The 6,413-nt window shown below is 47.8% G+C and overlaps 5 non-coding genes across 5 annotated transcripts; all 5 read left to right on the top strand.

The window, feature by feature from the left end:
- The first annotated feature begins 239 nt into the window (after nucleotides 1-239).
- LOC142725363 (U2 spliceosomal RNA) lies at nucleotides 240-430 on the top strand. The gene has a single exon (XR_012876461.1). It is a non-coding gene; the product is annotated as a U2 spliceosomal RNA (small nuclear RNA).
- A 1,277-nt stretch (nucleotides 431-1,707) lies between these two features.
- LOC142725370 (U2 spliceosomal RNA) lies at nucleotides 1,708-1,898 on the top strand. Its single transcript, XR_012876468.1, has one exon. It is a non-coding gene; the product is annotated as a U2 spliceosomal RNA (small nuclear RNA).
- Nucleotides 1,899-3,186: 1,288 nt separating this feature from the next.
- LOC142725362 (U2 spliceosomal RNA) lies at nucleotides 3,187-3,377 on the top strand. The gene has a single exon (XR_012876460.1). It is a non-coding gene; the product is annotated as a U2 spliceosomal RNA (small nuclear RNA).
- Nucleotides 3,378-4,665: 1,288 nt separating this feature from the next.
- LOC142725360 (U2 spliceosomal RNA) lies at nucleotides 4,666-4,856 on the top strand. The gene has a single exon (XR_012876459.1). It is a non-coding gene; the product is annotated as a U2 spliceosomal RNA (small nuclear RNA).
- Nucleotides 4,857-6,144: 1,288 nt separating this feature from the next.
- Nucleotides 6,145-6,335, top strand: LOC142725359 (U2 spliceosomal RNA). Its single transcript, XR_012876458.1, has one exon. It is a non-coding gene; the product is annotated as a U2 spliceosomal RNA (small nuclear RNA).
- The last annotated feature ends 78 nt before the right edge of the window (nucleotides 6,336-6,413 follow it).

Below are 6,413 nucleotides of genomic sequence, written 5' to 3'. Positions count from 1 at the left end.
TGGGCGTTGCCAGGAAGGCGTTTTTATGTAGATTCCTCCTCTTTCAGCACTGCATTGTGGTGCAAGCAAAAGAAGCAAATCCTGTCTGGCTTCCTCTCCGGCCTTTATTCACCTCCCGTGTAGCTGTGAGTGTGTGAGCCTGCAGGGCCCCATGGAATTGCCTAGAAGTAGGCTGAATCGCTGCAAGGGCTGAACAGCAGTATCGGGCAGGCTCGGGCAACGCGCGGCCCGTTCGGGTTATCGCTTCTCGGCCTTTTGGCTAAGATCAAGTGTAGTATCTGTTCTTATCAGTTTAATATCTGATACGTCCCCTATCTGGGGACCATATATTAAATGGATTTTTAGAACAGGGAGATGGAAATAGAGCTTGCTCTGTCCACTCCACGCATTGACCTGGTATTGCAGTATTTCCAGGACCGGTGCACCCTTTCCTTATGTGTTGACTAAAAGCAGATTCCAAAAGTGTTTTTTGTCTTTGCTATTGTTTCTGTCTTTCTGAAGGGATCTCCCCTTTTAATCCCATTATTTCAACACCTGTTGGACAATGCATGAGTGATAATGAGCTCATTGATTAAATGCAATTAATGAATAGATTGCCACCTCTTGTTGTGTGTCGTCTGTGTTTCTGTGTTTCCGGCATTTCACATTGGAACACCTCATTCACCTTCCTTGTCTTCTCTCCGCCCTCCCTTTTAGGTAAGTTAAAGAGCTGCACCTGAGCCAGCCACTTGATTGATTGATTGATTGATTGATTGATTGATTGATTGATGCAGCACAACAGTCAAATAGTGGAGTGGAGTAGGGGAACAGCAAACAGCCAATAAAGCAGCCCGCCCGCTCGCCTGCCCGCCACAATGGACCTACCTGTGTACACTAGATGGATGTGATGGAATGTACTGTCGTCCCTACATTTCAAGAAGAAGTAAGAATTGCAGTTGCAACAAAGCCTTGCTTGCCTACAAAGAGAGCAGCAATTTGGATTTGTTACTATGTTACCTAGAAGAATAACAAACTGTGCAAGGATGGAGGTTGTAGGAGCAAGGAGAAGTTGTCTGTAAAGTTGGTGGATGCCTATTTTCCATTTTGCAGTCCCTTGTCTCCCTCTTGTGGCCTCCTGGAGGCAACTAGCTGTGCAAAAAAAAGACAGCCTGGCGGCCGTCTGTTGCAGTGTTGCCCTCTCAGGCAACACTGAGTGACTGACTGAGCCTCACCGTCTTATATAAAGTTCAGACGGAACTTTGCACGTGTCATAGTGGAGCCCTCAGGATTCCAGAGCCAGCTTTCTGACATCATAATGGGGCCTCAGAGATAAAAGCCTGGGCCCAGGCAGTGTTGGTCAGTGCTGCTCAGCAGGCAGCACTGGACTGGACTGGATTACAGCTGATACAAGGTGTGAAGGAACAAGGGGTGGCTGTGGGCATGCACTTGCTGCCGCTGCCAGTGTTTATCTGCATGGCAGCAGGGCATTTGGGCGTTGCCAGGAAGGCGTTTTTATGTAGATTCCTCCTCTTTCAGCACTGCATTGTGGTGCAAGCAAAAGAAGCAAATCCTGTCTGGCTTCCTCTCCGGCCTTTATTCACCTCCCGTGTAGCTGTGAGTGTGTGAGCCTGCAGGGCCCCATGGAATTGCCTAGAAGTAGGCTGAATCGCTGCAAGGGCTGAACAGCAGTATCGGGCAGGCTCGGGCAACGCGCGACCCGTTCGGGTTATCGCTTCTCGGCCTTTTGGCTAAGATCAAGTGTAGTATCTGTTCTTATCAGTTTAATATCTGATACGTCCCCTGTCTGGGGACCATATATTAAATGGATTTTTAGAACAGGGAGATGGAAATAGAGCTTGCTCTGTCCACTCCACGCATTGACCTGGTATTGCAGTATTTCCAGGACCGGTGCACCCTTTCCTTATGTGTTGACTAAAAGCAGATTCCAAAAGTGTTTTTTGTCTTTGCTATTGTTTCTGTCTTTCTGAAGGGATCTCCCCTTTTAATCCCATTATTTCAACACCTGTTGGACAATGCATGAGTGATAATGAGCTCATTGATTAAATGCAATTAATGAATAGATTGCCACCTCTTGTTGTGTGTCGTCTGTGTTTCTGTGTTTCCGGCATTTCACATTGGAACACCTCATTCACCTTCCTTGTCTTCTCTCCGCCCTCCCTTTTAGGTAAGTTAAAGAGCTGCACCTGAGCCAGCCACTGATTGATTGATTGATTGATTGATTGATTGATTGATTGATTGATTGATTGATGCAGCACAACAGTCAAATAGTGGAGTGGAGTAGGGGAACAGCAAACAGCCAATAAAGCAGCCCGCCCGCTCGCCTGCCCGCCACAATGGACCTACCTGTGTACACTAGATGGATGTGATGGAATGTACTGTCGTCCCTACATTTCAAGAAGAAGTAAGAATTGCAGTTGCAACAAAGCCTTGCTTGCCTACAAAGAGAGCAGCAATTTGGATTTGTTACTATGTTACCTAGAAGAATAACAAACTGTGCAAGGATGGAGGTTGTAGGAGCAAGGAGAAGTTGTCTGTAAAGTTGGTGGATGCCTATTTTCCATTTTGCAGTCCCTTGTCTCCCTCTTGTGGCCTCCTGGAGGCAACTAGCTGTGCAAAAAAAAGACAGCCTGGCGGCCGGCTGTTGCAGTGTTGCCCTCTCAGGCAACACTGAGTGACTGACTGAGCCTCACCGTCTTATATAAAGTTCAGACGGAACTTTGCACGTGTCATAGTGGAGCCCTCAGGATTCCAGAGCCAGCTTTCTGACATCATAATGGGGCCTCAGAGATAAAAGCCTGGGCCCAGGCAGTGTTGGTCAGTGCTGCTCAGCAGGCAGCACTGGACTGGACTGGATTACAGCTGATACAAGGTGTGAAGGAACAAGGGGTGGCTGTGGGCATGCACTTGCTGCCGCTGCTAGTGTTTATCTGCATGGCAGCAGGGCATTTGGGCGTTGCCAGGAAGGCGTTTTTATGTAGATTCCTCCTCTTTCAGCACTGCATTGTGGTGCAAGCAAAAGAAGCAAATCCTGTCTGGCTTCCTCTCCGGCCTTTATTCACCTCCCGTGTAGCTGTGAGTGTGTGAGCCTGCAGGGCCCCATGGAATTGCCTAGAAGTAGGCTGAATCGCTGCAAGGGCTGAACAGCAGTATCGGGCAGGCTCGGGCAACGCGCGGCCCGTTCGGGTTATCGCTTCTCGGCCTTTTGGCTAAGATCAAGTGTAGTATCTGTTCTTATCAGTTTAATATCTGATACGTCCCCTATCTGGGGACCATATATTAAATGGATTTTTAGAACAGGGAGATGGAAATAGAGCTTGCTCTGTCCACTCCACGCATTGACCTGGTATTGCAGTATTTCCAGGACCGGTGCACCCTTTCCTTATGTGTTGACTAAAAGCAGATTCCAAAAGTGTTTTTTGTCTTTGCTATTGTTTCTGTCTTTCTGAAGGGATCTCCCCTTTTAATCCCATTATTTCAACACCTGTTGGACAATGCATGAGTGATAATGAGCTCATTGATTAAATGCAATTAATGAATAGATTGCCACCTCTTGTTGTGTGTCGTCTGTGTTTCTGTGTTTCCGGCATTTCACATTGGAACACCTCATTCACCTTCCTTGTCTTCTCTCCGCCCTCCCTTTTAGGTAAGTTAAAGAGCTGCACCTGAGCCAGCCACTGATTGATTGATTGATTGATTGATTGATTGATTGATTGATTGATTGATTGATGCAGCACAACAGTCAAATAGTGGAGTGGAGTAGGGGAACAGCAAACAGCCAATAAAGCAGCCCGCCCGCTCGCCTGCCCGCCACAATGGACCTACCTGTGTACACTAGATGGATGTGATGGAATGTACTGTCGTCCCTACATTTCAAGAAGAAGTAAGAATTGCAGTTGCAACAAAGCCTTGCTTGCCTACAAAGAGAGCAGCAATTTGGATTTGTTACTATGTTACCTAGAAGAATAACAAACTGTGCAAGGATGGAGGTTGTAGGAGCAAGGAGAAGTTGTCTGTAAAGTTGGTGGATGCCTATTTTCCATTTTGCAGTCCCTTGTCTCCCTCTTGTGGCCTCCTGGAGGCAACTAGCTGTGCAAAAAAAAGACAGCCTGGCGGCCGGCTGTTGCAGTGTTGCCCTCTCAGGCAACACTGAGTGACTGACTGAGCCTCACCGTCTTATATAAAGTTCAGACGGAACTTTGCACGTGTCATAGTGGAGCCCTCAGGATTCCAGAGCCAGCTTTCTGACATCATAATGGGGCCTCAGAGATAAAAGCCTGGGCCCAGGCAGTGTTGGTCAGTGCTGCTCAGCAGGCAGCACTGGACTGGACTGGATTACAGCTGATACAAGGTGTGAAGGAACAAGGGGTGGCTGTGGGCATGCACTTGCTGCCGCTGCCAGTATTTATCTGCATGGCAGCAGGGCATTTGGGCGTTGCCAGGAAGGCGTTTTTATGTAGATTCCTCCTCTTTCAGCACTGCATTGTGGTGCAAGCAAAAGAAGCAAATCCTGTCTGGCTTCCTCTCCGGCCTTTATTCACCTCCCGTGTAGCTGTGAGTGTGTGAGCCTGCAGGGCCCCATGGAATTGCCTAGAAGTAGGCTGAATCGCTGCAAGGGCTGAACAGCAGTATCGGGCAGGCTCGGGCAACGCGCGGCCCGTTCGGGTTATCGCTTCTCGGCCTTTTGGCTAAGATCAAGTGTAGTATCTGTTCTTATCAGTTTAATATCTGATACGTCCCCTATCTGGGGACCATATATTAAATGGATTTTTAGAACAGGGAGATGGAAATAGAGCTTGCTCTGTCCACTCCACGCATTGACCTGGTATTGCAGTATTTCCAGGACCGGTGCACCCTTTCCTTATGTGTTGACTAAAAGCAGATTCCAAAAGTGTTTTTTGTCTTTGCTATTGTTTCTGTCTTTCTGAAGGGATCTCCCCTTTTAATCCCATTATTTCAACACCTGTTGGACAATGCATGAGTGATAATGAGCTCATTGATTAAATGCAATTAATGAATAGATTGCCACCTCTTGTTGTGTGTCGTCTGTGTTTCTGTGTTTCCGGCATTTCACATTGGAACACCTCATTCACCTTCCTTGTCTTCTCTCCGCCCTCCCTTTTAGGTAAGTTAAAGAGCTGCACCTGAGCCAGCCACTGATTGATTGATTGATTGATTGATTGATTGATTGATTGATTGATTGATTGATGCAGCACAACAGTCAAATAGTGGAGTGGAGTAGGGGAACAGCAAACAGCCAATAAAGCAGCCCGCCCGCTCGCCTGCCCGCCACAATGGACCTACCTGTGTACACTAGATGGATGTGATGGAATGTACTGTCGTCCCTACATTTCAAGAAGAAGTAAGAATTGCAGTTGCAACAAAGCCTTGCTTGCCTACAAAGAGAGCAGCAATTTGGATTTGTTACTATGTTACCTAGAAGAATAACAAACTGTGCAAGGATGGAGGTTGTAGGAGCAAGGAGAAGTTGTCTGTAAAGTTGGTGGATGCCTATTTTCCATTTTGCAGTCCCTTGTCTCCCTCTTGTGGCCTCCTGGAGGCAACTAGCTGTGCAAAAAAAAGACAGCCTGGCGGCCGGCGGTTGCAGTGTTGCCCTCTCAGGCAACACTGAGTGACTGACTGAGCCTCACCGTCTTATATAAAGTTCAGACGGAACTTTGCACGTGTCATAGTGGAGCCCTCAGGATTCCAGAGCCAGCTTTCTGACATCATAATGGGGCCTCAGAGATAAAAGCCTGGGCCCAGGCAGTGTTGGTCAGTGCTGCTCAGCAGGCAGCACTGGACTGGACTGGATTACAGCTGATACAAGGTGTGAAGGAACAAGGGGTGGCTGTGGGCATGCACTTGCTGCCGCTGCCAGTGTTTATCTGCATGGCAGCAGGGCATTTGGGCGTTGCCAGGAAGGCGTTTTTATGTAGATTCCTCCTCTTTCAGCACTGCATTGTGGTGCAAGCAAAAGAAGCAAATCCTGTCTGGCTTCCTCTCCGGCCTTTATTCACCTCCCGTGTAGCTGTGAGTGTGTGAGCCTGCAGGGCCCCATGGAATTGCCTAGAAGTAGGCTGAATCGCTGCAAGGGCTGAACAGCAGTATCGGGCAGGCTCGGGCAACGCGCGGCCCGTTCGGGTTATCGCTTCTCGGCCTTTTGGCTAAGATCAAGTGTAGTATCTGTTCTTATCAGTTTAATATCTGATACGTCCCCTATCTGGGGACCATATATTAAATGGATTTTTAGAACAGGGAGATGGAAATAGAGCTTGCTCTGTCCACTCCACGCATTGACCTGGTATTGCAGTATTTCCAGGACCGGTGCACCCTTTCCTTATGTGTTGACTAAAAGCAGATTCCAAAAGTGTTTTTTGTCTTTGCTATTGTTTCTGTCTTTCTGAAGGGATCTC

This window comes from Rhinoderma darwinii, unplaced genomic scaffold, assembly GCF_050947455.1.
Source record: "Rhinoderma darwinii isolate aRhiDar2 unplaced genomic scaffold, aRhiDar2.hap1 Scaffold_595, whole genome shotgun sequence".
In the NCBI taxonomy this organism is placed as follows: Eukaryota; Metazoa; Chordata; class Amphibia; order Anura; family Rhinodermatidae; genus Rhinoderma; species Rhinoderma darwinii.
The sequence above is the reverse complement of the archived record's forward strand: the minus strand, read 5'-3'. Positions and strand labels throughout refer to the sequence as shown.